Below are 13057 nucleotides of genomic sequence, written 5' to 3' on the forward strand. Positions count from 1 at the left end.
TCTGGATGGATTATTGCGTTTGTATCAGACAACCGTATACATATGTTTAAAAGCTTTTGAAATATATCTTCTGGAAAGGCAAGCAGTTTCTTTCGTTTCTAAATCGCTTCATCCTGAAAATGATACCTGGATACACTGCAGCCTGCAAATTTCGGAAAATGTGGCTACATGATTTATGATCGTATTATAATGCTATCTTTACCGCGGCTCTGGACGGTGCATCATTTTATTCAACAGAGAAGAGGTAAATATCATTCTGTTCACCCGGAGAGTTAATATGTCAATCAATTTAGACTACTGCAGAGGTAATCGTAACGAGAGGATGTGAAGGTGCGAACTTAGACGCGTGAATTGCTGCTGGTAAATGCATTCGCCAGCCACACACTTCGAGTGGCGCTGTGCGCAATGGCCTCTTGCTAGGTACAAGACTCTAGTAATGTCCATTGCATGCAGTTCCGTTTACAGTGTTCGCTCTGATTCAGGTTGTGGTAGACGCGCATCTGCTGATAGCAGAATTTCTTGACGGATTTGGAGCCGATTCTGATTGACACGGGGTTACGTCCGTACCCAGTGAATTCTGGTTAACATCTATTTAGGACCAGGGCGTAACAGGGCGGCGTGTGGTACAACACATTTTCTAGACATTATGGACAGTACGCGTTGTTACATCAACAAATCGTGCAACGTAATACACGTCGTGGTCATGGGAATATCTTCCCGCCTGTCACATCTCCAACCCCATCCAGTTCACAGCACTGATTCCATACATCATTTGGCTCGTTCGCACCACACGTTGGACGATCACTTGACCACCAGCAACCGGTTATACACCATCTACAACATTTCAGAGACCAGTGATCGTGTCTGGTGAGTTTGTGTCATCTTTTGACATGTAATTCTTTGATCCTGAAATACATTGTCAAAAAAAAACCGCAAGTCAAAAAGTAATTACTGTAGAGTAATGAAATATTGGGAATACATTTGTGTAAGCAACATATTTAAGTGATTAAAATTCCAAGATCAAAGGTTAATGTAAATGTAAGAAAAGCCAATGTAAATATGAAATGTTGATAGATTAACAACCGATGTAACACCAATAATGTTGAATGCAAGCATGAAAAAGTCTATGCATTGTGTTGTACAAGTGTCCTATGTCAGTTTGTGGGGTTGAGTTCCAAACCTATTGCACTTGGGAAATCAATACAGGCACGGTTAATGCTGATTGTGGGTGTCGCCGGAGATGTAATCTGATGATATCTTATATGTGCTCGACTGAAGAGATGAAGTACGAAAACGTGCATGCGTTGTGTTGTACAGGTGTCAGATGTCAGTTTCTGGGGTGAACTTCCATGCATGTTTCACTTGGACGGTCAATAGAGGGACGGTTAATGCTGATTGTGAATGACGCCACAGTTGACGTCCGATGATGCCCAATACGCGCTCCCTTGAATACAGACGTGGTGATCTAGCAGGCCAAGACAACTCAGGACAGCACACTTGGGTTTCAAGAGCGGTATGTGGGTGAGCGTTATATTAATGGAACACAACCTCTGGAGTTCTGTTGATGAATGACAGCACAATGCCGAACAACCAGACATACAAATTTGCAGTTAGGGTGACAGAGTGAACCACCAGATTGGTCCTGTTGTCATACGAAATCGCGACCCAGACCATAATTGGAGGTCTGTAGTCACTCTAGTGTCTCTAGCACGCAGACAGGTAGGTTTCAGGCCTTCTTATAATGAAGACACGGCCATTACTGTCACTGAGGCAGAACCAGCTTTCATCAAAAAACACAACAAACTCCCACTTTGCTCGCCAGTGAGATTGCACTTGACACCACACAAGTTTCAAAAGGCGATGATTTGAGATCAGTGGTATTCATTCCATGGGGTGTCTAGCTCGGTGCAGTCCGTGAGGTAACCGATTTGTAACAGTTCTTTTTATCACTGTGGCGCCAGCTGCTGCTCAAATTGCTGCTGCAGATGCAGTACGATGCACCAGAGCCATATGCCGAACACGATGGTCTTCCCTTTCGGTAGTGATACGTGGCCGTACGGAGCCCGGTCTTCTTGCGACAGTATATTCTCGTGACCACAACTATCAGCCATCAAGTACAGTGGCTACATTCCTGCCAAATATATCTGCAATATGGCAGAAGGAACATCACTATTTTCGTAGCCCTATAACACAATCTCGTACAAACTCAGTAAAGTATTGAAAATGTCGCCTTTGTCATTTTAAAGGCATTCCTGTCTAACACAATCTCACCACGCCGCATCTCAGAGCTATCATAAGATCACGATCGAGTATTTACAGCAAATCTGATTTGCATTCATATAGTGGCGCCACTAGCGCCACTCTTATGAGACTCGCGCGAAGTTTGAATAGACATTATGTATCAGATGTGTAGAGGCGCTTACCAACGTCTGTTTATATCGCACAACTCCCTCTTGGTGTTGCGATTCTTTTCCGCCAGTGCATATTAACACCATTATGGAATGGTAAGCTTTCCACGCTCTGCAATTTGTAAACACGGTCACACAAAAATCGGAGAAGAAATAAGATGTGGATAGAGATATACTGACTTCCATATCAAATAAATTACGAGTAGAGGTGCCCCTCGTAGTTTAGTGTAGTCCTTGCATTCTAAGAAAGAGCTTATAAAATATGAGGTAAAAGAAACTAAACCCAGCCCGAACAGGTTATGAAGGCACAACAGTACCGACCGGCCGCCGTGTCATCATCAGCACAAAAGCGTCACTTGATGCGGATATGGAGGGGCATGTGGTCAGCACACCGCTCTCCCGGCCCTACGTCCTTTTACGAGACCGGAGCCCCTACTTCTCAATCAAGTAGCTACTTAGTTTGCCTCACAAGGGCTGAGTGCAGCCCGCTTGCTAACAGCGCTCGGCAGACCGGATGGTCACCCATTCAAGTGTTAGCCCAGACCGACAGCGCGTAACTTCGGTGATATGACGGGAACCGGTGTTATCACTGCGGCAAGGCCGCTGGCAAAATATGAGGCACCTTACTAATTTGTAAGTTGTTTTACGGTTTAAAGGATTTCTCAGCTACAAGAATTGCTATTAGAAATTTGGAACCACTGAAGTATAAATATACAGGCGAAATCATATTAACCTGCCTCGCATTTTTCACAAACCATTGTTCTATTTTCTGTAACAGTGGACACATGGCCAAGAAATAGGATATATATACCATACCCTGTCGCCTCACGTTTCATGACGTCATTGCAATAGGTGAGGTCGCAGCAGGTGGCCGCGTTGATAATGACTGTAGAGGAAAAGACATTGTTCACTAATATTGGCTAGTTGTCGCTGTTATCTTTTAACACTTAATAATTTATCAATTTTAGGCTCCTATCTGAAACAGTTTCAGACGTCTTCACATTATCTAGATAGCTAGAATCCTTCAGCCGAATTTCACTACAACGTTCTCCAAATATATGTAGGGATTAAGACAAAACTTAATCCACCCTGGTAAATTCAACACAAGATACTTAAGTGACTACGCCGTAAAATGAACTGATTAAGAATGATAATTAAATGGAACCCACACTATTAATATTTTCAATTAGCCCACGATTTCTTCAAATAGTGGACGATTTTGGTGGCAGAGATTACACAGTACTACGGGGATGGGAAAGATTATGGTCATATTGACTAGCGTCTTGTGTATTCACCGCAATATTGTGAATAAATGCAAATTGTCAATACGTAGATGCCTACGGTCTGGATGGAATATGTTTATATTATGGGGTAGTTTTATTACTGTTAGCTCAAAATGTTTCATTAATGAACTGGATTAGATGCATGCATATGTTATTACGGAGCTGTTCAAAGAGGTATGAGGCGCCATATCACTAATCGCGTGGCCCCTCCCGCCGGAGGTTCGAATCCTCTCTCGGACATGGGTGTGGGTGTTGCCCTTAGCGTTAAGTTAGTTTAAGTTGTGTGTAAGTCTACGGACCGATGACCTCAGCAATTTGGTCTCTTAGGAATTCAAACACATTTGAACATTTGAAAGAAATATGAAAGACAGAGGAAAAAGTGTATGCAGAGTTTGTGGACTGTACACTTAGAGCTAAACTAATCCTACATGTAAAATAGCATCAAAAGCGAGGAAAGAAACACACCTTGCAACACATGTCAGAAGCATTCGAAAATATTATGATGATTTATACAGTGTCACTGAAACAAATGTTCTGATTCACGTTCTTTCTTTTCTGTCACAAGAAGCATCAAAAGGTGTAAGACTGAATGAATGTGCAAACAAAGAAATTTATAGGTCCGGAGATTTTATATGTAACCGAGGGGTTGTCTAAAAACTGGAGAATGTAGGGGCTAAAGCAAAGTGCTGATTATGAAATCCAGACGAATCTCAACAGTATTTAAACTCGTTGTTTCAGGATTTTTATTGCTCAGCATACATAATTCTTATCATGTGATTCGCCTAAGATCGACGGAGAAAAATAATATTTTGAGCAATTCCCGAGAAGACCGCTGGACAATCTTAAATAAATGCTTGAATTGCTGAAACCCAATGACTTTTCTAATAAAATTTTGCACCAGAATCTCATTGCTTCTAAGAGTTCTTTCTTTCAATATTCTCTCTTATTCGTCTAGTGTGAATCATTAACATTATCTTTCATACTGACTACGACAGCATCGAAAAATCTGTCACTGTGAAACCTGGTATACCTACATGCTATGCTTCAATTTCTCTCAAAAAGAATTCACCTGCATGGAAACAATGCACAGGTCTACTTCCATGTTACGATTACTTAATTTACAGAGCTCTTTCAGATATTCAAAAGAGTTGCGCAGGAAATATGAGCCGCCCAGTGATATCTGACAAAGTCACATTTGTTGACGTTTAGCGGATGTAATTAGCAAAGATTATCGAAGAATGACCTTCCCTCTGGAATCACTATCAACTTACCCACCCGCTGCGGCCACGACTCTAGTGGTGACTTACCGACACGCAAGGAGATAATCCACTGTATATAAACCTACACTTCGCAGCAGCGTACACAGTGCAACAGAAGTCGAAGCAATGGTTAGTCAAAAGTTGAATGCAACGGTAAGAGAACCTCACTTCTATGCCATTGTCAGTTAGAATTTATTGATGTAACATTTGTCTTTGCGAAGTTTTAAGTATATAATATTTCACGGTTCCATAAAAAGGTTTCTTCTGTTGTACAAAACGGAAGTAGCAGAGGTTAGGGTTTAACGTCGAGGTCAGGTCATTAGAGACGGAGCAGAAGCTCGGGAAGGATACGGACGGCGAAGGAGATCGGTGGTTGCCTTTCAGAGGAACCATTCTAACATTTCCCGCAAGCAAGTTGGGGAAACTGCAGCAAACCTAAATTGGAAGATCTGTATGTATCTGGTTTTCCTCCTGACTGCGGGACCACCGCGTTAACCCCTGTATTACGTCGCTCGGTACCTATTTTAAAATATCATTGTTAGAGCGGCAGTGTGCTGGAGAGTTTGTCGTTTTCTCTGTTATTCTAATTTGTTTCGTTTGAATGTCATGCACCTCACATTCTTTTTCTCTCTATATCTTATCAGCAGATTTTTGAAATAATGAGACAGTAATATTCCAAAGATGTCACATTAATAACGAAGTCAACTTTTGTTAATCGCAATGTTAACTTTTCCTAAACGCCTTCGTATTAAGTTTGACTCAGTTAGTAGTGTGTATGCTCTAATGTGATTGAAACTTCAGATACAGGATTGCTAATTCGGAGGACCTGTCTTCAAAGACATTTCGGTTGAGTGTTTTGCACTAGAGATTGCTAATTCTCATCGCTAACTGTATACCAAAAATTGGCGCGGAGACGCACTCGCAAAGGCTATCGCTGCATGAGAGACGTCAGTCGAGTTTATAGCCCTCATAGAATGTTGAATCTGCTGTCCGCACTCGCATGCGTAATGGTGACACTACAAGCGCGCTCTCTGTCGGAATGAACACTGGCGGAGATAAAAATCAAATGCCAAATTAATAAAATTAAATGTCACTAGACGTGTCATCCGTCACGAAATGTTTTCTTCCTGCACAAATTAAAGAAATTGCTGGGTTCCACGCCTTATCCGGTTGAACGCGGCATCACGATTAACAGGATGTTCCGCTAAATGTATTTCCTGTGATTCTTTAATAGCGGAGTGCATTTTTGTGACAGGGTAATCCACGAAATGGTCTGTGGAGATACGATGCATAGCTATGGCTTAAGTCATTGGGCTGCAAAGGAGAGTGTGTCGATCGTGTTCAAGGCGTCTTTATCACATTATGAGTGTTGTCTGACCTACGTAGGCTTTGCCACACTGGCAAGGTATTCCGTAGATTCCAGCCCTTCACAATACCAGATCGTCCTTTGCCAAGCCGTGGAGAGTAGAAGTCTTTGCATATGGGCGGAAGATTACTTTTTGACGTAACGTTTTCTTTAGATTGCGCCTAATCTCGACGAAAGATTTCCGACGTACAGAAGGAATACCCTTGACTTGAACCACTGCCTCTCCTCTTGTTCGTGTAGGTGTTCACGTTCCTTCTTCCTTGAACCTGTGGTAATCTGATGTGGAGAATATCCATTATCTTTGAACGCAGACTGTAGCTCCTTTGCAAGGCTAACTCTATTAGCCCAGTGCACCAAAGTTCAGGAAGGTTGAGCAATTTTTAGAGGACTAGAACCCATATTTTTCGATACACTACTTTAATTATGTACATAAAAGCGGTCTGTTCACAATTAACTTAGTGTCCAAAACTGCATCGTCACATGAGGAATTCCAGAACACACTGCAGTGATTATTCGTTTGATCGAAATTGCACTGCCTACTACAGATAACTACGTCGACGATCGATGAACGAATTAAATTCTAAAGCAACAGCTAAATAATTGGATTCAGTAGGGAAATACGAGTGACCTCCCGCTATATTCACACAAGCACATTTAAATTTCACAAAAAAAAATTTCAAATGTGTGTGAAATCCACAGTCCACGACTGCAGCACCCTAGACCGCTCGGCTAATCCCGCGCGGCTAACTTTTACATCGACACAGGAAATGATATCCATGTGAACTATAACCCTATCCGCTGTCACTGTAAAAGCGATTAATTGTTTCTTGTATAGAGTCAGGCAAGTTAATTTTTTCCTTTACCAGATAAATTACAACATTTTAACAGATAGCGTAGTTATAATCCAATGAAGTCATATTTTCGAGAGGTCAAAATTCATGCACGCAATGTGTACTCTAATCACAATATTAATGTACCTAACAATGTTTCTTAACCAATCGACTTGGGCATAAGGACGTAGGATTCGTTACTGCTATCTTAGCTCCGTTATACAACCTACGTAAATACACACATCAATAAAAAGTTTTGCGTCACCTCGGTTCCGTGACTTCCGTAACCAGTACAGAAAATTGGAATAGAGAGCAACATAATCATCAATTCCTCCCTTTTTATTGCTCGTGAAAACCACACATTGCACGTTGTACCGCCATACAGCGAGACCTTCAGAAGTGGTGGTCCAGATTGCTGTACACACCAGTATGTCTAATGCCCAGTAGCACGTCTTCTTGCATTGATGCATGCCTGTACTCGTCGTGGCGTACTATCCACAAGTGCATAAAGGCACTGTTGGTCCAGATTGTCCCACCCCTCAAAGGCGATTTGGCATAGATCTCTGAGTGGTTGGTGGGTCACGTCGTCCATAAACAGCCCTTTTCAATCTATCCCAGGCATGATCGATAGGGTCCATGTCTGGAGGACATGCTGGCTAGCCTAGTCGAGCGATGTTGTTATCCTGAAGGAAGTAATTCACAAGATGTTCATGATGGTGCGCGAAATGTCGTCCCTGAAGACGAATGTCTCGCTAATATGCTGCCGATATGGTTGCACTATCGGTCGGAGGATGGCATTCACGTATCGTACAGCCGTTACTGACCCTTCCATGACCATCAGCGGCATATATCGGCCCCCCATAATGCCACCCCAAAACAGCAGGGAGCCTCCACCTTGTAGCACTAGATGGACAGTGCGTCTTAGTGGTTTAGCCTGACCTGGTTACCTCCAAACACTTCTCCGACGAGTGTCTGGTTGAAGGTACTCTTATATGGGACACTCATGGGTGAAGAGAAAGTGATGGCAATCCTCAGCGGTCCATACGCAATGTTGTTGGGCCCATTTGTACTGGGCTGCATGGTGTCGTGGTTGCGAAGATGGACCTCGCCATGGAAGTCAGGAGTGAAGTTGTGCATCATGCAGTCTATTGCGCACAGACTGAGTCGTAACACGACGTTCTGTGGCTGCACGAAAAGCAATATTCAACATGGTGGTGTTGCTGTCAGGATTCATCCGAGCCATAATCCTTAGGTAGCAGTCATCCACGGCAGTAGTAGCCCTCGGGCAGCCTGAACAAGACGTGCCATCGACAGTTCCTACCTCTCTGTATCTCCTCCATGTCCCAACAACATCGCTTTGGTTCACTCCGAGACACCAGGACACTTCCTTTGTTAAGAGCCCTCCCTGGCATAAAGTAACAATTCGGACGCGATCGAACCGCAGTATTGTCCTTCTAGACATGGTTCAACTACAGATAACACGAGCCGTGTACCTCCTTGCTGGTGGAATGACTGGAACTAATCGGCTGTCGGACACCCTGCGTGTAATAGGCGCTGCTCATGCATGGTTGTTTTTATCTTTGGGGGGGGGGGGGGGCGCTTAGTGGCATCTCTGAATAGTCAAAGGGACTGTGTCTGCAATACAGTATCCACAGTAAACGTGTGTCTTCAGGAGTTCTGAGAACCGGGGTGACGCAAAACATTTTTTTATGTGTGTATAAATGAGTAGTAGCATCATTATTCTAGACGTTAAACTGTACGTCCCTCGTTACTTGATCCGCTAAATTAGTTCCAAAGTCGTATAAGTGAAATTGAATTGAAAGCTGTTAAGATCACGCACCTCAGAGATAACGAGCTTGGTTATCAAGGGTACAGAAGCTCGATGATACGTACCAGAACTTTACAACGTGTGAAAATGGAGGACGTAAACTGGAGGTAGGTAACAGTGATCAGTTCAACGCTTGACAGACACTCGCTGGAGCAACTACTCTAAGTCATAGCTGTATATCTTGAAACACTCAACTACACAAAGTCAGCTGTATGGAGATTCATCTCATTTAGTTCATAGTGTATGATAGTGACTTACTGTAATTTTAGTTAATTATTAGTTACTTACCTAGAGGATATAATTTAACCATTAACATATACAGTTATTCAGCTGGTAAATGTCTATATTGTTATATCTGTTGTTTTTAACCACCTTGCGGTTGTTCACACAAGTGTTACCAAGGCACCACTTTTTTACTTAGAGGCGTCCAGGTATGCTATGGCATCAGTTAGCATTTGCAAAGTGCGTGTCTTTTTCCAATGAAGAAACAAATCCAGATACTTCCTCGTTCAAAATTTAGCAAAGTATTTGTCACGCCTGCATCTCTGTCAGTGCGAATTACGAGCTGCAGTTACTATGTCAACTAGTATTACTATTGCACAGGCATCATTTATTTTTTACCAATTACTACTAGTCAGAGTAAGCTGAGAAAACTGGATTAGGAAATGAGGCCGTCGAAGTAGTAGATGAATTTTGCTATTTGGGCAGCAAAATAGCTGATGATGATCGAAGTAGAGACAATATAAAATGGGAAGAAAACCATTAATGATGAAGAAAATTTTGTGAACATAGATTACAGATTTATGTGTCAGTAATTCTCTTCTGAAAATACTTGTCTGGAGTGTAGCCTTCTATGGAAGTGAAACATGGACGATAAACAGGTCAGACAAGAAGAGAACTGAAGCTTCTGAAATGAGACGCTACAGAAGAATACTGAAGATCAGATGCGTAGATCGTGTAACCAATGGGAAGGTAAGATATAGGGTTGGAGAGAAAATAAATTTCTGACATGACTTGACTAAAAGAAGATATCGATTGATAGAACAAATTCTGGGACATAAAGGGATCACTAATTTAGTACTGGAGGGCAGCGTGGAGGGTAAAATTTATGGAGGGAGGCCTAGAGATGAATACAGCACGCAGATTCTGTTGGATGTAGGATTCAGTGATTATGCGGATTGAAGAGGCTTGCTCAGGATAATAAGCGTGGTGAACTACATTTAACCTGTTTTCTGAGAGAAGACATCAGCTTCAACGATGAATGCTAAAATCAAGAAATATATTACAAAAACTGACTAGTGCTAGAAGCGGCTCTAAAACAAACATCTTACGAACGACAGTAAAAGAAAGTTTGAATCATGTTGCCGAATAATGTTCTCCTATTTGGAGTAGAAGGATCCATGTCATCAACATCGATATCCATCTAAGTGATGAAATGTAGCCGGCCGATGAGGCCGTGTGGTTCTAGGCGCTACAGTCTGGAACTGCGTGACCGCTATGGTCGCAGGTTCGAATCCTGCCTCGGGTATGAATGTGTGTGATGTCCTTAGGTTCGTTAGGTTTAAGTAGTTCTAAGTTCTAGGGGACTGATGACCACAGATGTTAAGTCCCGTAGTGCTCAGAGCCATTTGAACCATTTGACGAAATGTAGATCATGTCAGGAACTCATAAATTGACTCGAATACCATGGCTGACAGTACTTGCAAATATTGTACAACCAAATCTCCGACGACAAATGCGTGGCCGAAACTCAAAAAATCGAGAGATTTACCAATTTATGTAAGACTGAAAAATGTATGACTCACCCAACTAAAATCTAGAGAAATCTGTGTAAAGAATAGCCAAGTCGCACCAGAAAGCTATAATGTAAGAGAGTAGTAGACAAATTAGTGGATCTCATTCCATGATTGTGAGAAGATACTTAAAATATACGCAACCATCCAACCCTCGGGAGCGAAGCAAAAAGAAAATTCATGCGTACCTGGAGAGACTTTGCAGACGCAACACTTGCAGCAGTCAACTGGCTGGAATCCAACTAAGGTGGCAAATGGCTGCCTCAACTTCGTTCAGCTACTGTCAGTTCTTCAGTTTTTATATTAACCTATCGTGCATGCACACGCACTTATAACGGAATATAAAATAATTTAAGTGGAACATGTAGGTTTTTTGTACAGAAATGAAAACTACAGGTAAAATTAGTGACGGCAGACTGGTTTTCACTGTTCTAAACTTCATACCTTCTGAAATACGTAGACTTTAAAGGATGGCAACGGCACCACAGTTTCTACCATAATGATAACAGAAACAGTTGCCTACCGCAGACTTTCGCATGATGCAGCCAACCCACATTAAGCCATTACGCCATTACGGCAGTAACTGCCGCATCGTTTCCATTATTTCAAGTGTTCCGCAAGATATAATGTAAGCAAGTGTGCCAGCACTAGATGTACCTTTAGCTTTCCTTTTGATAGAAATAATACATGTGCCATTAAAAAAAAAGGGAATAAACGTAACTTTGTGTTGAACGTGATGTTTGTTCACTTGCAGGGATTGTGAATTCTTAGCCTTCGTATGAGACCCGGACATAGGTGAATTCCTGATCAATTGCACTTCTCAAATTCGGGTTATTTGAGAAATATGAGGTGGCAGCGTTAGGTGGGACACCTTGCTCCACCTGCTTCACATAATCTTTTATCGGTTTGAAGTATATGTTTGTATACTATAATAATGTCAGTCTAAGTAGATAAACGTATAGCTTGAGTTGATCCATTTCCCCAAAGGCTACCATCCATGACGGAGCTGAAAGAACAGGAATGAATGAATATTAACCCTTGTAGTACTACCTGCTAACGTAAGCTGTTATCACATACGTCGAATTTACAGCAGTCACAACTGTTGTTGGGGTTCCAGCATAAGAAAGCATGTTAAGTACAAGTAGGTAACTGAAAGAAGTTATTCGCAGGTAATTGTTTTCTTACAGAGTTTGGTTATGGCAGCGCTGGTTGTCACTGCCATACTGGTGATGGCTGGCCCAGCGGACGCCCAGAGCACCACGACGCGAAGATCGGCCGTGGTGGACGTAGATCTGGGAGACACCGTTGGCAGTCTAGGAGGAACACTTGGGAACACCCTAGGAGGAGGCGTTCTGCACGTAAGCCGTGCTGCGAAGTCCATATCGACATCATCAGCACACAGCCGTTCGCAGAAGAGTCAGACGTAAAGACAGAGAAATCAATTCAACTACTGTTATTCCATATTCTAAAATGTTTATAATGTTGATGTTGAATATCAACGTGTTAATAAATGACATAAATGTGTTTTTACTGTGGTCATATTATGTTTTGCTTGGATAATTTGGGAGGAATTAGGAATAGTCGCAAGATGGAGACTCGACGCTTCGTCTTTCACTGATAGTAGTAGATTCTCCATTGAACTGATCTACCCCTTTTTCATCCTTAAACTTCATTTCACACTTCTATCCATTCGAAACGGATGGAAATTCCTCTCGTACGGCAGTAATTAGAATTTGAGATTATTTTTGGTTCAGTTTTACCAAGTGTCTCGTCGCTAACAATCTCAGATCGTGGTCTTTCAAATTTGGCTGGCTGTACCTGGTGAATATTTTTTGTTATTAATATTACGTCAATAGAGAGAATCTCCCTGCTGCTGAGAGTATAATTTGTGTGTGTGTGTGTGTGTGTGTGTGTGTGTGTGTGTGTGCGCGCGTGTGAGGGGACTTGTAAATCTTACATGGGAGAAATGGCATTGTGGCAGAGGTAATATACCACTCATTACATATTTATATTCCTAAACAATCTTGCCTAATTTAATTTAGCCCTGCAAACATCACGACGCCGTTATTTAACTACTAAACAACACCCAAAAGGTTTACCGTCTGCACTGTCTAAACTAACTGCCAATCAGGAAACAAGTATCAAGACGCAAGTTCATTTAATCATGAGTTACCATGTAATAGTTTTGATATTCAGCACAGTAATCCACAATTCCGTAAAAATCTTGTAAAATTCATTTATTAAAATCCTTAAAAGTTCAATATCTTGGCATGAAATAATGTCCAATATT

The 13057-nt window shown here is 41.9% G+C and overlaps 1 long non-coding RNA gene across 1 annotated transcript; it reads left to right on the plus strand.

Moving 5' to 3' along the window:
- The first annotated feature begins 5060 nt into the window (after window positions 1-5060).
- Window positions 5061-12306, plus strand: LOC124619818. The gene is made up of 2 exons (XR_006980137.1): window positions 5061-5103; window positions 11955-12306. It is a non-coding gene; the product is annotated as an uncharacterized LOC124619818 (long non-coding RNA).
- Window positions 12307-13057: the final 751 nt, after the last annotated feature.

Source organism: Schistocerca americana, chromosome 6 (assembly GCF_021461395.2).
Source record: "Schistocerca americana isolate TAMUIC-IGC-003095 chromosome 6, iqSchAmer2.1, whole genome shotgun sequence".
Lineage (NCBI taxonomy): Eukaryota > Metazoa > Arthropoda > Insecta > Orthoptera > Acrididae > Schistocerca > Schistocerca americana.